This window comes from Lycium barbarum, chromosome 8, assembly GCF_019175385.1.
Source record: "Lycium barbarum isolate Lr01 chromosome 8, ASM1917538v2, whole genome shotgun sequence".
NCBI classification, from domain to species: domain Eukaryota; kingdom Viridiplantae; phylum Streptophyta; class Magnoliopsida; order Solanales; family Solanaceae; genus Lycium; species Lycium barbarum.
In genome coordinates this window covers 101,937,778-101,953,704 of record NC_083344.1, presented here as the reverse complement: position 1 = coordinate 101,953,704, position 15,927 = coordinate 101,937,778, and the positions used below count along the sequence as shown (strand labels likewise).

At 40.9% G+C, this 15,927-nt stretch overlaps 1 pseudogene; it reads right to left on the bottom strand.

The window, feature by feature from the left end:
• Positions 1-261: 261 nt before the first annotated feature.
• Positions 262-3,242, bottom strand: LOC132608031 (uncharacterized; annotated as a pseudogene).
• Between the last annotated feature and the right edge of the window lie 12,685 nt (positions 3,243-15,927).

The following is a 15,927-nucleotide window of genomic DNA, read 5'->3' as shown; positions in this document are numbered from 1 at the left end:
GTCAGGCGTAGTTCATGTTACAAGCGGAAATAAAAATTGAGATTTTCCAATAATGTGACCGAGGCCTATGTGGGCCGCCTACGTATCCCACCACAGGAATCAGGTCAGGCGTAGTTCATGTTACAAAGCAAATGGAATTCTGGAAATTTATCTCAAAAGACCAAACCCGATATAGGTTTCTTACGCATCCCGCCGAGGGAGCGTAGCTCCATTACATAGAAAGGTATTGCAAAACATTAAATACAAAAGGAATGAAAGCTCCTAGATGTAGTATCTCTTGATGGCGTCTGCGTTGATGGCTTTCGGCCAAACTTCGCCATCCATTTCTGCTAGAATTAATGTTCCTCCCGTCAATACTCGATGAACCATGTAAGGTCCTTGCCAGTTAGGTGCAAACTTTCCCTTAGCTTCATCTTGGCACGGGAATATGCGCTTCAGTACCAATTGCCCCGGTTTGAATTGTCTCGGTCTTACCTTCTTGTTGAAAGCTTTGGCCATTCTGTTCTGATAAAGTTGCCCATGACAAACTACATTCATCCTCTTTTCATCAATGAGCATCAATTGTTCGTATCGATTCTGTATCCACTTAGCATCACTTAACTCAGCTTCTTGGATAACTCTCAAAGATGGTATCTCTACCTCAGCAGGTAACACCGCCTCTGTCCCATAGACCAAAAGATAAGGCGTTGCCCCAGTTGAAGTCCTCGCAGTGGTACGATAACCGAGAAGGGCTAATGCCAGATTTTCATGCCAATGCCTGTAATTATCAATCATCTTCCTCAATATTCTCTTGATGTTTTTGTTGGCTGCTTCAACTGCTCCATTCATCTGAGGTCGATAAGGAGTGGAATTGCGATGAGTAATATTAAATGTTTCGCAAATCTCCCGCATCAGATCACTGTTAAGATTAGCTCCATTATCTGTTATAATCGACTCCGGGATTCCGAATCGACAAATAATGCTGTTGCGAACAAAATCTACCACCACTTTCTTTGTCACTGACTTGTGCGAAGATGCTTCCACCCACTTTGTGAAGTAGTCAATAGCCACCAAAATGAACCTGTGCCCATTTGATGCGGCCGGCTCGATAGGACTAATGACATCCATGCCCAAGCTGCGAAGGGCCACGGAGAACTCGTCACATTTAATTCATTTGGCGGGACTCGAATCAAATCGCCATGAATCTGACATCGATGACATTTTTGCACAAAACGGATGCAATCTGATTCCATAGTCATCCAGAAATAACCTGCTCGAAGAATTTTCTTGGCCAAAGTAAAACCATTCATATGTGGCCTACATGTACCACCATGCACTTCTTCAATCAACTTGACCGCTTCCTTGGCATCAACGCACCTTAGCAGCCCCAAATCTGGAGTCCTCCTATAAAGGATTTCTCCATTTAGGAAAAAATGGTTTGCTAACCTTCGAAGAGTTTTCTTCTGAACACTGGTTATGCCTTCTGGATAGTCTTCTGCCTTAAGATACTTCTTGATATCATAATACCAAGGTTCTCCATCAGGCTCTTCATCCACATAGAAGCAGTAAGCCTGCTGATCGTGCACATTCACCTTGATAGGATCTATGTAATTCTTGTATGGATGCTGAATCATAGAAGACAAGGTTGCCAAAGCATCAGCGAACTCATTTTGAGTCCTTGGAACATGTTTGAATTCCACCTTGATAAACCTTTTACACAAATCTTGCACGCAATGCAGGTATGGAAGTATTTTCACGTTCTTAGTGGTCCATTCGCCTTGCACTTGATGAACCAGTAAGTCTGAATCACCTATAACCAGAAGTTCTTGTATATTCATATCAACGGCCATTCTGAGGCCAAGAATACAAGCCTCATATTCTGCCATATTGTTGGTGCACGGAAACCTGAGCTTTGCTGAAATGGGATAATGCTGGTCTGACTCCGAAATCAAAACTGCTCCAACGCCTACTCCTTTGGAGTTAGCCGCCCCATCAAAGAACATTCTCCACCCTGGATACTCTTCTGCGATATCTTCCCCGACAAACAACACCTCTTCGTCAGGGAAATAAATATTAAGGGGCATGTATTCTTCATCCATGGGATTTTCAGCAAGATGATCTGCTATTGCCTGCCCTTTGACAGCCTTTTGAGTAACATATACAATATCAAACTCACTTAGCAAAATTTGCCATTTGGCTAGCTTTCCAATAGGCATAGGCTTCTGGAAGATATACTTGAGTGGATCCATCCTTGAAATGAGATAAGCAGTATATGCAGACAGATAATGTCTCAACTTCTGTGCTACCCAAGTCAAGGCACAACAGGTGCGCTCCAATAAAGTATATCGTGCCTCGTAAGGCGTGAACTTCTTGCTCAAATAGTATATTGCTTGCTCCTTCTTCCCCGTTTCATCATGTTGTCCCAACACACATCCAAACGCGTTCACCGACATGGACAAATACAATAACAAAGGTCTTCCAGCTTCTGGAGGCACCAAAACAGGCGGATTAGACAAATACTCTTTGATTCTATCAAAAGATTTTTGGCAATCTTCAGTCCATTTGGTAGTAGCATATTTCCTCAACAACTTGATTATTGGCTCGCATATCACCGTTGATTGTGCTATGAACTGACTAATGTAGTTGAGGCGACCGCGGAAACTCATCACGTCCTTTCGACTCTTTGGGGCAGGCAATTCTTGAATGGCCTTTATCTTCGAAGGGTCCAACTCTATACCCCTCCTGCTCACGATAAAACCCAACAACTTCCCTGCAGGAACACCAAATGCACATTTTGCGGGGTTTAACTTCAGATTGTATCGTCTCAACCTGTCGAAGAACTTCTTCAAATCCGTCAGGTGATCTGAACTCTTCCGTGACTTGATGATGATATCATCCACATAGACTTCGATCTCTCTATGGATCATATCATGAAAAATAGTGGTCCTGGCTCTCATATAGGTAGCACCTGCATTCTTAAGCCCAAAAGGCATCACCCGATAATAGTACACTCCCCAAGGTGAGATGAATGCTGTTTTCTCAGCATCTTCTTCATCCATCAGAATTTGGTGATATCCTGCGTAGCAATCAACGAAGGACTGCAACTCCTGCTTTGCACAATTATCAATGAGTATGTGGATATTCGGGAGGGGAAAGTCATCTTTTGGACTAGCCTTGTTGAGATCCCGATAATCTACGCATACTCTGACTTTGCCATCTTTCTTTGGTACGGGCACGACATTGGCTAGCCAAGTGGGGTACATTGTAGCTCAAATGACCTTTGCATCAAATTGCTTGGAGATCTCTTCCTTGATTTTTAAACTCAAATCCGGTTTAATGTTTCTCTTCTTTTGTTTTACTGGAGGACAAGATGGATCGATAGGCAACTTATGTGAAACAATGTCAGTGCTTAAACCCGACATATCATCGTAAGACCAAGTGAACACATCTATATATTCTCTCAAAAGGTTGATCAATTCTTCCCTTTGTGACAGAGTCAAATGGACGCTGATTCTTATTTCCATCACGATTTTTGAATTTCCCAAATTTATAGTTTCTGTTTCATCCAAATTTGGCTTTGGCTTATTCTCGGAATATTCAAAATCCTTAGTTAACCCTTCAGGTTGCATATCCTCCTCACATTCTTCTGTGTCTTGCTCGGCATTTATTATGGGCTCGCTTGTTTCATTATGTGTCACATTCACAGTATCGGCAGATTTATTAATTTGATTGCTGAAAAATAAAACAAGGAAAAAAATGAATTAAACAAACACGGAATATAAAGCATAACTTAAATTTTGCATTTGAGCCTTCAAAAGTTTGGAGGCAAAACAACAAAAGCATAAACACGATTCAGGCCTCAGTTTTGAATCGTGTTGTTTCATCAAATATTAATACAAATTGTCTACCAAAACTCCCGGAGACCGAGGACGGGGTACAAGTCCAGTTGTTCAAAATGTATCCGGGCTCAGCATCCCAGATAGTCGGTCTTTCAGAGCATTCACCCGAAACCACGTTGCATTCAACTTCCTCCTCGGCAATGAATAAATTCTTAAAACTTTCCATGAGGCTGTCTTCAGATTATTCCTCTGATGCTTGGGCGGCGGATGCTTTGAGAAATGACTGATTCAGGAGAGGAACAGGCTTTGGCAAGGGAATGTCACTTCTTCGTTTGAGACTAGCCAGTGCAATCTCTTCAGGAGTGGGCTCGTAGCCAAGACCGAAAGTATATTTCTGCCCGGGTACCTGAATCGGTTCCACAATTCCATCCAAGTTCAACCGGAGGCCTCGACCGGGCCGGAAGCCATTCTTCAACATCTCCCATGCCACCATCATAAGCACCTGTGGCAATTTTACCCTTTCCGCTTGAGCAGTACACATAGTTTCTTTGATGTGAAAAATAGATCCATCTAGCTTTTCTACGCTTTCAATAAGGGGAACTGAGCTTTCAGGATAGATTGAATTGCTGCCTTCTCCATGGATCACCACTTCTTGATGATTCCAAACAAACTTCAGACATTGATGCAAGGTAGAGGGAACCACGCCAGCCATGTGGATCCATGGCCTTCCTATCAGCAGATTGTAACTAGCAGATATATCCATTACTTGGAATTCCACCATGAACTTCACAGGCCCAATTTCCAAAGCTAGGTCAATCTCTCCCACAACACCTCTTTGGGCTACGTCAAAACCTTTGACTTTTACCTGACTGTCGCGAAGTTTCCCGACATCAATCCCTAAGGCTCGTAGAGTAGTGACAAGACATATATTCACAGCCGAACCTCCATCAATCAACACCTTGGAAATGAATTTGTCCCTGCATCTGATGGTGATGTTCAGTGCCTTGTTATGCCCCAAACCTTCAGGTGGCAATTCGTCATTATGAAAAGAAACCCTGTGGGCTTCAAGGATTTCCCCCACCATAGCTGAAACTTTCTCGCTGGAAGTCTCAGGCGGAACATAGGCTTCATTCAGTATTTTCGCTAAAGCATTCCTATGAGCTTCAAAACTCATCAACAATGCCAATAAAGAAATCAGAGTTGTCGTTTTCTTCAATTGTTCTACAACAGAATATTCTTTGGTTGGCATCTTTCTCCAGAATTCTTCAATCTCAGCCTCAGTTACAGCCTTCTTTTGGCCATTTTCTTTACCTGGCGCTCCTCGCGCTATCTCCTCAGGGCATAACACCGCCCGGATCTAGTCATTCCAGCCGCAACAGTTTCCACGACCAATTTTCCCTTTGCTTTGTCCCTTTCGTCAGACTGATAATTCCAAGGCACTGCTTTGGTGCTGCAAGAAGGTGTTTCAGCAACTAAGGTCGTGATTCTACGCCTTGGGGTGAGCACTTCCACTTCAAATGGGGCCCTCATTTGGACCGTGATCACTGGAGCAGCAAAAGCTGACGATTCAACCTTCTCCTCTATCTTAACTGGCACGATAGTCCCTTCCAAATTGCAATCTTCGTCAATAGTAATCATGTGCACATTCGCATTGCCATGATTGGACAACAGATTGTTGTTTATATTTGGGGGAGCTCCTTTGAGCTGGATGACCCCTTCTTTGATCAGTGCTTCGATTTTGTCTTTGAGAGTAAGGCAATTCTCAGTATCATGTCCAGTAACTCCTGAGTGATACGTACAACGTTTAGTCTCGTCATACCATCCAGGAAGGGGATTAGGAACTCTTCCTTGAATGGGTTGTAGTATCCCTGTGGCTCTCAATCTTTTATACAACTGGGCTAAGGGTTCGGATAATGGTGTGTAGGTTTTAGTTTGCTTTCTTTCGAAGTTAGGGCGAGGTCTGGGTGTATTTTGTAGGCGGTTTGGTGATTGGTATTGGGGTTGCGGTGAGTAGGTTGGCTGGTATTGTGATGGGCTTTGATGGGCAGGTGCTCGAGGTGAGTGATACGCTGGTTGAGTATGGTAAACAGGATGGGGAGTGGGTGGAGGTTGGTAATAAGGCTGAGGAGCTTGGCTATAGTAAGAAGGCTGGTATGAAGGGTATTGGTAGGGTAACATTTGGTTTGGTTTTCGATCCTGGATGGTCGTAACTGCGGACACTCCGTCCCTCTTCTTCTTAGCTGAGTCTGCTTGGATCGCCTTACTTGTGGGTTGCAAGGCCGCAAGGTTTGTAACTCTTCCTGTCTTGATTCCCTCTTCTATGAAATCTCCCATTCTGATGACTTCGAAAAACTTCTGTCCGATGACGCTTATCAGTCTATCATAGTATGTGGCATCTTTCAAAGACTGTACAAAAAGCGTTGTCATCTCACTCTCTACCATTGGGGGCTGGACTTTTGCGGCTTCCGCTCTCCAGCTCATAGCATACTCCCGGAAAGTCTCTGTCTACTTCTTTTCTAACTTCATCAAGTAGAACCGGTCTGGGACAGTCTCGGTGTTGAACCTAAACCTGTCCATGAAATCTTGGGCCATTTCTCCCCAACTGTGCCATTTCTGCGGGTCCTGGCATGTATACCAATCCAGCGCTTCTCCCGTCAGACTCCTTATGAACAGTTTCATCCGAATGGCCTGATCTTTTCCCACTCCGATAAGCTTATCACAGTATGATATCAAATGAGCCCGAGGATTCCCCTTCCCATCAAACATGTCAAGCTTCGGTACTTTATATCCAGCAGGTAACTCGATGTCAGGATGAATGCACAGATCTTCATACTCAAGTCCTTCACATCCTTTGTTGGTTTGGATATTTCTAACTATTTCTCTCAGACTGCGAAGCTCTTTTGCTACATTCTCGTCCGCTCTTGCCCTGGCTTCCCTTTCTATCGCCTCATAAGGGTTAACCTCTAAGTGCTGCACAGCCTATAACTGGGTAGTGAAAGGTGGAGCTTCTGCTACATATACTGGTGGTACATACTGCGTATTATGGTTAGTGGTGTGCGCCAATGGTATGTGTTGAGTCGCTTGCTAGTTTTGGGTAAGTGGGTTAGTTTGGGTAACTACAGGTTGAGGAATGTAGGGAGTGGTGAAAGGTGGCGGATTGGTTTGTTGGAAGTTAATTTGCTGGGGGTTGTCTTGTTGCGGGTCATTTGGTTGCGGGATAGTTTGTTGTATGGTTTGTTGCGGGGTGGTTTGTGACGGGATGGTTTGTTGCAGGTGGATCGGTGGTGGAATGGCTTGTTGTGGATTTGATTGTTATGAGATGGTTTGTTGCTGGCTAGTTTGTTGTGAATTGGTAGTGTTTGGATTGACTGTGTAAAGCGGTGGGTTTGGGGGAGAGGGCTGAGGAGCGGGCGAGTCAACAGGTGAAAAGGATGGTGGAATTATTGTGTTTGTTCTTTGTTCGTGGTGAGGATTATTGAGGGTGATGGATAGATTGGTAAGATTTCGCAGTCGCTCGATTTCAGCTTGCATATTGGCTATTTGCTGCATCAATTGGGCGATGAGTTCGTCGTTCCCTCCTCCCGAAGCTTCGGGTTCGTCTCTTGGAAGGGTGACAAGTCCCAAGCCAATCTGTTCGGATGCCCCTGAATCATTCATATCGCTGGATGCTCGTGCTTTTGACCTTGTGAAATACGGATGGTCTGCCAGTTCGCAGTCAACGCGAATCAACCTTTGGGGGGATAATCAAAATAAAATAAAACCTTCAAAAATGAAGAAAACTGCATTAGTACAGTGTGAATGCTTGCTGCTTAAAGTAAAATAATGCGAACATTGGGCAAATAACGTTGAAAGAAACGCATATTGCATAGCAAACAAATCACATAGTAAAAGAGAAACATAGCGCGACCTATTATGCACGGGACCTCTCTTGTGCCGGAGGTAAGCCTAACGCCAAATATTCGGGATTATGATAGAGTGATCCAAGCCATTTAATTGTAACATTTGAGTTTGGAAATAAAGAGGCCAAATTCTATTGAATAAAATAAAAGCGAGTACATCAAATAATCCAGAATACAGAGGCAATCCTAAACTTGGCCTAAATTTGCATTTGATCATGCTGGCGGCTGAGCTGAAGATGATGCTCCATCATTGCTAGGTCCCGCTCCCGTACTTCCCATTATGTTCGTCATTTGATCCCACATCTCGGAAGTGACAAACATGGCCCCCAAGCGAGCATGTCTTATCCAAATTGTCTTCAGTTTGTCTTCGAAACCTGATTCGCCTGCTGGGCTAGGCTCTATGTTACCATAATCTTCTTGCAGCCATGCGTGATATTCTGGAATACCTCCCGCCGGTCCAACCTCAATGCTTATTGGATCAATGTTAACCCATTCATTGAGAATTAGGCTAGCTCTAGGAACTCTAAAGTCCGGCCCAAAAAGTATTTCAGAACCGCTCATGTCAGCTTGGAGAGGGATTACTTGATCTATACCAAACTGCCGAAGCACGTGTACCGGGGCGTATGGCTGGAGGCCTTTCAGCCCAATAAGCTCAATGTAATAAAGTTTCCTTCCTCTTATATAAGCCGTGGTATGGGGTAACAAAGGATACTTCCATTGGATTTGATCGCCAGTTCGGGAAGCCAAGAACTCATACCAATCGTGAGTGCCAACCGGAGATATGAACGGCTTCGTCCTTTTATAAAAACTACCAATTTTGTCTGATGCACTAAAGCATATATCCGTCATATTCAGGCGTTGATAGAAATGCTCCGTTTCCCACATCTGGAGGAGAAGATTGCAACCCTCGAAGAAATTTGTTTTTCCCCGTTTACACTTTTCTAAAGCCCGGTGTATTTCCGCCAAAATCATTGGAACTAAAGTGAGTTGTGCACCATCAACCCCATAAAAGAGCGCTCAAGCCACAGAACAAATGCAGGTGCTGATCTTGCCGTATTCACGTGGGAATACCAAAATCCCAAGTAAGGCTACAGCGAATACGATGGGTCGTCTAATTTGCCAATGTGCTGGAGTGCACGAAAATTATTTTTTGAACAATTTGTACCCGTCTTGACGCCCATACCTCTCATATAAATAGTCCACAGATACCCAATTATCTTCGAAGCATCGAAGTTCCTTTGTGTTTTTCAACCCCAAATAGCGGAGAAATTTCTTTCCCGATTGACTGTGCGGGATAATCTGACCCTTCCCTTGGTATTTTAAATTCGTGAAGTAGCTTATCTCTTCCAATGTGGGTGTGAGCTCAAAATCTTTAAATTTGAAAACCGCTCGGTCGGGGTCCCAAAATTGGAGTAAAGTTCTAACTATATGCTTGTCCGGAGTGATTTGAAACAGCGAAGGGAGGAACTTCAACATCCTTGTGACCGCCAGTCTACTACCCAAGTCTAAATCTTCCCACCATACCCTCAACTTGCTCGGGACGCCGCAGACGATCTTAATTTTGGGAATCTGCGGGACGAAATCCATCCTACAAAAAAAAAAAAAAAAAAAAATCCCAAACTCGAAGTGTCATGATTAGGCTTGGATCCTTCTATCACTATCACGTTACACATAATATGCTTGTCGGTCGTTGGGTTATGCAAACCCGTTGACAATTTGGTAGGTTTTTTAATGGTGGAACCGATACCAAGGATCGACCCACCTAAGGTTTATGCCATGCATGACTTAATAAAATTGGTGGCGAAGCTCTATCTTGAGTTTTTCTAGGATTTGGCTTACTAGACACAAGGTTCCCGAGTGGACTACTCGAGTGAGAAGGCTACGCGGTCACCGTTATTCGGACACCCCGCGCATACGCCAACTCTCCTAAAATTTGGATTCTACGAAGAAATTTGCGGGTGCGCTAAACACACCTCGCGTGTACGTGTGATACTGTGAGTTTTTCAGAAGTGGAGGAAATATGAACGGAATGCCAGTTTAAGGAAAGCAGTAACATAGAAAACATGTCATAATAAAGTAGCCCTTTAAAAGCACATAAGAAAACAACAAAGCAAAAATAAAGGCAAAACACCCAAAACATCCAATTAATTAATTATTAACATAAGTTGTTATGGTTAAGAACCTAAGTTTTCCCCAGCAGAGTCGCCAAGCTGTTATACCCCATTTTAAACGGGTTAAATTAGAGTACAACATATTGGAGATTCCTAAATTACTTTATTTTAAGGAGTCACCACCTAATTGATTTTAAGGTGAATTAGGGCACCTAATTTATTAACTAAGGTAAAGCTAACTAAACCTCCGTTAACAGTATGCTTAATCAGTGTGATTCTAGGTAAGGGTTCTATATTATTCCAAAGGGAAGGGGTTAGGCATCCTTTAGAATCCGTTAACTACGGTTATCCGACCAAACTTAGGTTAATTAATTAATGCTAAATAAGATGCGTGAAATTTTAAGAAAGAGGGCTAAGAAATGTTGCTAAGGTTTTTAAGAAAAATATAAGAATGTTTCTTAAGATAGGATTTAGAGAAAATATAATAATTTGCATAAGAGAAGATTTTAAATGCCATTTAAAATAAAACTTATAAAAGTTGCTAAGGCTTTAAATAAAAATGCTATTTAGAATGAGATTTGTAGAAAATATAATAATTTGCATAAAAGGAAACTTCAAATGCCATTTAAAATAAACTTATAAATGTTGCGAAGACTTTAGATAATAATGCTATTTAAAAATAAGATTTGCATAAAATATATAAGTAGAAGAAAACGCGAGTTTGTGCAGTGTTTTAATAAATACTTGAAACAAACTAACGATGAGGTACTAATTGACTTTGCATTTTGGAAGTATAAACAAAATTATGTTTTATTAACTACATTCGGCTAAAAGTATGCATAATTTGGATGACCTTAAAAGATGTTTATAAAATATTCTTTAGTTCTTTTCCTTAAACTAACTACCCATTCCTAAACTAAACCTACTAATTCATCAGGATTTATCTAAACTAAAAAAAAAAAGTTAGTTGCATAATACAAATTAATGTGCACAAAAATAAAATAAAAGGGCAAATGATATCAAATGGGCCAGCCCACTTTTGAGGGACTGCTGCTGTTGTTGGGCTTTTAGCCCAGTAATTTCATTGTATTGCTGTGGGTTATTGCTGCTATATGGGTTGGCACGGGAATGACTCAATAATAATACGTTGGGCTTTGGCCCAACTCCGAAGGCGAGAGAAGAACGAGTCTCTCGGACTCATTTGCGGTAGTCATGCATAAAAACGAAAGGAAAAGAATTAGCATACGATAAAGGACTAAGACACAAATAAAGAAACTAAGTACGCAATTTGAATTAGCACATAACACAACAATAGGATAATTAGAGAGAAATGTTCAAGCCCCAATGAGACAATGATAAAGAAACAACTGAAGCCCATGTGGTTTGTTTCATATTACTGAATAACCTAGATACCAAGCAAAACAGTCAAATAAAATAATAAAAAATAGGGGGGGGGGGGGGGGGGCAGGCCAATTAAAATGATAACAGTCACGAGAATGAGGCAGGCCCAAAAACGTATCGGAAATACAAAAGAAAACAGTGAAGTAGGCCCAAAACAATAGGGCAGTTCCAGTTTCCCAGAATGAATAACTTATATATGTATTATGTATATCCGAGTATATTTCGCGTATACACATTCATATACATACTTCAACGAGATATGCTTTGCAAAATATGCAGAATTCTAACAGAGATGCATACTGGTACTAGAATATACGCAAGACTTAACTAACACATATTTCACTCATTCATTCGAAAAGACTTCAAGGAGACAAGAACAGAGGGAGTATCGAATTCCAAAAGGCAAACTGGACCAAATAAAAAAACAACGAGGGGAGCATACTGGACAGAGCATAGTCACAACATTCATTCCGAACGACTTCGAGATACTTCAAAACTACAGCAAATACCCCTACTGCCTGCATCTTAAGACAATGGCACCACACAAAGAAAATACGAACTGAATAGCAATCCCCCTATATTTTCTCAAATTTTATCCTCAGCATAGTTTAACCCAATTCATGACAATAAAGCAAACATTGTGTTGAACCTTTTTTTTTCAAACTTCAAAAGGAGATACACATACGCACAACATGGGCAGAAAGCAAACATCAAACTGGGTTCTGTTAGAGCCAATTGACTCAAATTATTCACTGCTAAAGGGTGTGGACATTTGGAAAATTACAACAGGGTGTGCCAAAATTCAGTCTAACAAATCAGCCTTTGGTTATGCGGATTAGACTAATGGGAAAGGGGATGGCGAAGCATGAAGATGGACCAGCCATACTATGATAATTACCCTAATCTTAGGGGGGGGGGGGCAGTTTTGGACAGCATCATCTCACTTAGAGCACATAGCATATTCCACAGATCATACAAAGCAAAGAGAGAGGATTTTAAATAATGGACTAACAAATACCAAAATTTTAGATTTTGAACAAAAACAGCTGAAAAAAAATGTATTTAGCATGTTCATGTAGCACTTTAAGGGTAACAACTATATGCAAGAATGTTGAATAGGTTCAGATTCACAGAAAGAAACATAAGGGCATATAAACCAAACATATCGACACTTAGGTAGTCAACAAAGATAGACCAAACACATACAAGCTCGGAAAAGGAAAGATAACCACTAGAGCAGCGGGCAAGTTAAAACAGAGAAGTGACATTATAACAAATGCTTAATAATGAGATCATGAGCATTTAGTATAATCAATTGGATATGTATAAGCGGGGAAACTAAACAAGACAAGACTAAGTATCATATTTTATAAGCCTTAAATAACCTTCAGTGAAGACAACATCTTTTCAGTATCATACAATGCATTTAGGACAATCATATAGGTGTTTCAGAGAAAAGAGAGACATGTATAGGCATAGGGACAGGACAAGACTGGACGTGAAAGAGCCTTATCTATGTTCAAATTCAAACACAGGACCACATAGGTAGTTTAAACAGATCAAACCATTCAGCAGTGCATTCATCAAATTATGCTAAGTACAGGATTGAAAATTTAATCAAACATGCATACAGTCTTGATATACTCATGATAATGTTGCAATCTAAAGTAACCTCTAAGCTCCATACATGTTCGATTCACACAATGGTAAAAAAAAACAGGGCTAAAGCATGCTATGCCTACTTCACAGAAAGGGGATTCAAACCATTCTTGACTTTCAAACAAGTACTCAAACCAACAGTGACATTTACTTTAAAGTAAAGCAATCTAAATCGCATACTTATACATATTGGCACACCAACTAGTATTGTAGACCATGAACCATTCCAATAACACAGAGAAACAGCATGAGAGTATTTATTGAAGAATGGAAACACATTTACTCAGTATCAACAACTTTCTACAGTTCTGTACTTATGTTAAGTGAAGACCAGTTTCGACAAGTGGATTGGAGGTTTAACAGTTTCTCAAATTTATTCACATACAAAGGAGCATCATTTCTGTCACACCCTAATCTTGATAGGGCATGATGGGCACCCGACTCTCATCAGAGTCGAGCGAACCCTTCGACATTCGCTCTATCAACATCTGTCATTTCAAAAAAACTTTAAAAAAACATGAAACTTCTTCACATAGAAATCATTATTTTTATAAGGATTATGAAAACATTCAATCAAATAATTACCTTAACCCAATTGAAATCATATAAAATACATGCTCTTTTAACATACGCAAATGGTTCAGCTGACATCACTCTGTCGACATCTCGACAAACGTACCACAGGACGCTGTCTGCAAAGTCTCTAATATAGACGAAATACCATAGCGTAACTACTCTGACTCGGCGACACTCCGGAAGGAAATGGAGCTCACCAATTTAACTGGAACATCTTCTGGCAATATCCTCTACTCATCTGTATGCACTTGCGCGGCATGAAACGCAGCCCCCGAAGAAAGGGGGTCAGTACGGAATATGTACTGAATATGTAAAGCATTACTGAATCATAAACAAGGAGAACCATAACAGTAAACAAGTTTAGAAGCAACCCGGGAGTACCTGGAACAACATTTTGAACCATGCCACATAGTACTTTGCACAATCTCTAGCATACACAAATTCTAGAACCCACAGTATAAATATAATATCACAATAGTCCCTTTGGACGGCCACTTCCGGCTCAATAATAATGATGGCCCCTTCGGGCAGCCGCTTCCGGCTCAATAATAATGATGGCTCCTTCGGGCATGCCGGTTCCGACATAATACTACCCTGGCCCCTTCGGGCATGCCGGTCCCGACATAATAATAATGATCCTGGCCCCTTCGAGCATAATAATAATAATGATGGCATAAAATGTAAACATAAGTCGTAAATGGAATGAAATAGTAAAACCTCGCACCCCGTTCGGAGTGGTTTTGAAAAATTAATTAGTAAAATCTCGCACCCCCTTCGGAGTGGTTTTGAAAATCAAACTTTATATTTCCTTTAGTATAAAACTAGTTTTCTCGAAATCATTAGTAAAATCATAAACACGTTTCAAGTCAATCCGAGTTAGCATAAGAAAGTTATGGACATTATTCAAATCTAACTTTATGTTTCCTTTATTATAAAACTAATTTCCTCAAAATTATTAGTGAAACCATATGCACAACTCAATTGGCATAACGTAAACTGAGGCCATATGTTATACAGCACGCTCAGACATAAGCTGAGGCCATAGCGCACTCAGTGATCAGCTGAGACCATAGCACACTCGGACTTAAGCCGAGGCCATAGCGCACTCAGTGATCAGCTGAGGCCATAGCACACTCGGACTTAAGCCGAGGCCATACGTTATATAGCACGCTCAGTCGCGTCATGAAATCATCTAGAAAAAAAACTATTATGGGCGTCATGTATGCAATCAAACCCTTTTCATTTGTCTCCTTCGAGACTCACAAATTTAAATGTAAAATGCATAGTTAAGAGAAAGACCTTATGAACGTCCCCTTCGGGATTTAGACAGCATTATGAAGTCGCACAACTTGAGAATGCCCCTTCGGGCTTAAGAGGTCGAAGAACTCAGGATATCCTACATCTAGGAATGGATCCATTATGGGTATCGTTACGCTTCGTAATTGTCACAGATCATAAACACGTTTCGAGTCAATCCGACTTAGTATAAGAAAGTTCTGAGCGTTTGAAGTACAGAACCTTCTACGAACGTTTCAGAAGCTATTTTTGGAAAATTAAAGCAACAATCATACCAAGTACCTTTCAAATATTGTTATGGACATCATTCATTATAGAACCCCCCATGAACGTTTCTAAAACAATCCGAGTTCGCTTAGAAATTTATGAACGTTATTCATTATAGGAACCTCTACAACCATTTCAAGCAATCCGAGACCGTCTACGAAAAGTAGGGACATTACTACTTACAGAACTCTTTGGACTTTTCGCGTTATTCAATCATACAATAAGCTCGGCTATACTAAGTATACTCACATCAAGAAGTGAATAAGAATCATTAACAAGCTCGGAATCAAGAATAGAGTTACCCCAAGATAAGCATCATAGCTTACTTAGCTCTAGGACATGCCAAAAGAAAAAAAGGTTAGGCTTTACATACCTGTCCCACGTCCAATTAGCTACACTTATTCGTCCAAGCTTGCTAGTCTACATTCAAGAGATTTGGCATAATCATTAGACTCATCGACATATGCTTGTCTTAGTCCTTCAAATGAATTCATTTATATTCTGCCGAAATTTCGGCAGCATTTCCCCTGTAAATACACCATCCCCGAGAATCTAACTCGGCCAAATTATCAACAACAATCCGAGAATTCAACTCGGCCAAATTATCAACAACAATACCAACAGTCATTCTAACAATATCAACAACCATTTCAAAACGCATCCCAACGTTAGCAACTTCTTTCTATAAACTTCGACGGCGTTTCATTTATGTTCAATTCATAATTGCTCACATATTCAAATACTAATCTGAAACCATTCAAACAACATTCAAGAATACTTCAAACAATCCGCATAATATTCAAGATAGTCTAATCAATACTCCACTCCACCCGAAACCTTCCAAATTCAATAAGAACAATAACAACATATTGTCTTTCCTTCCAAATGCAACAACAATAC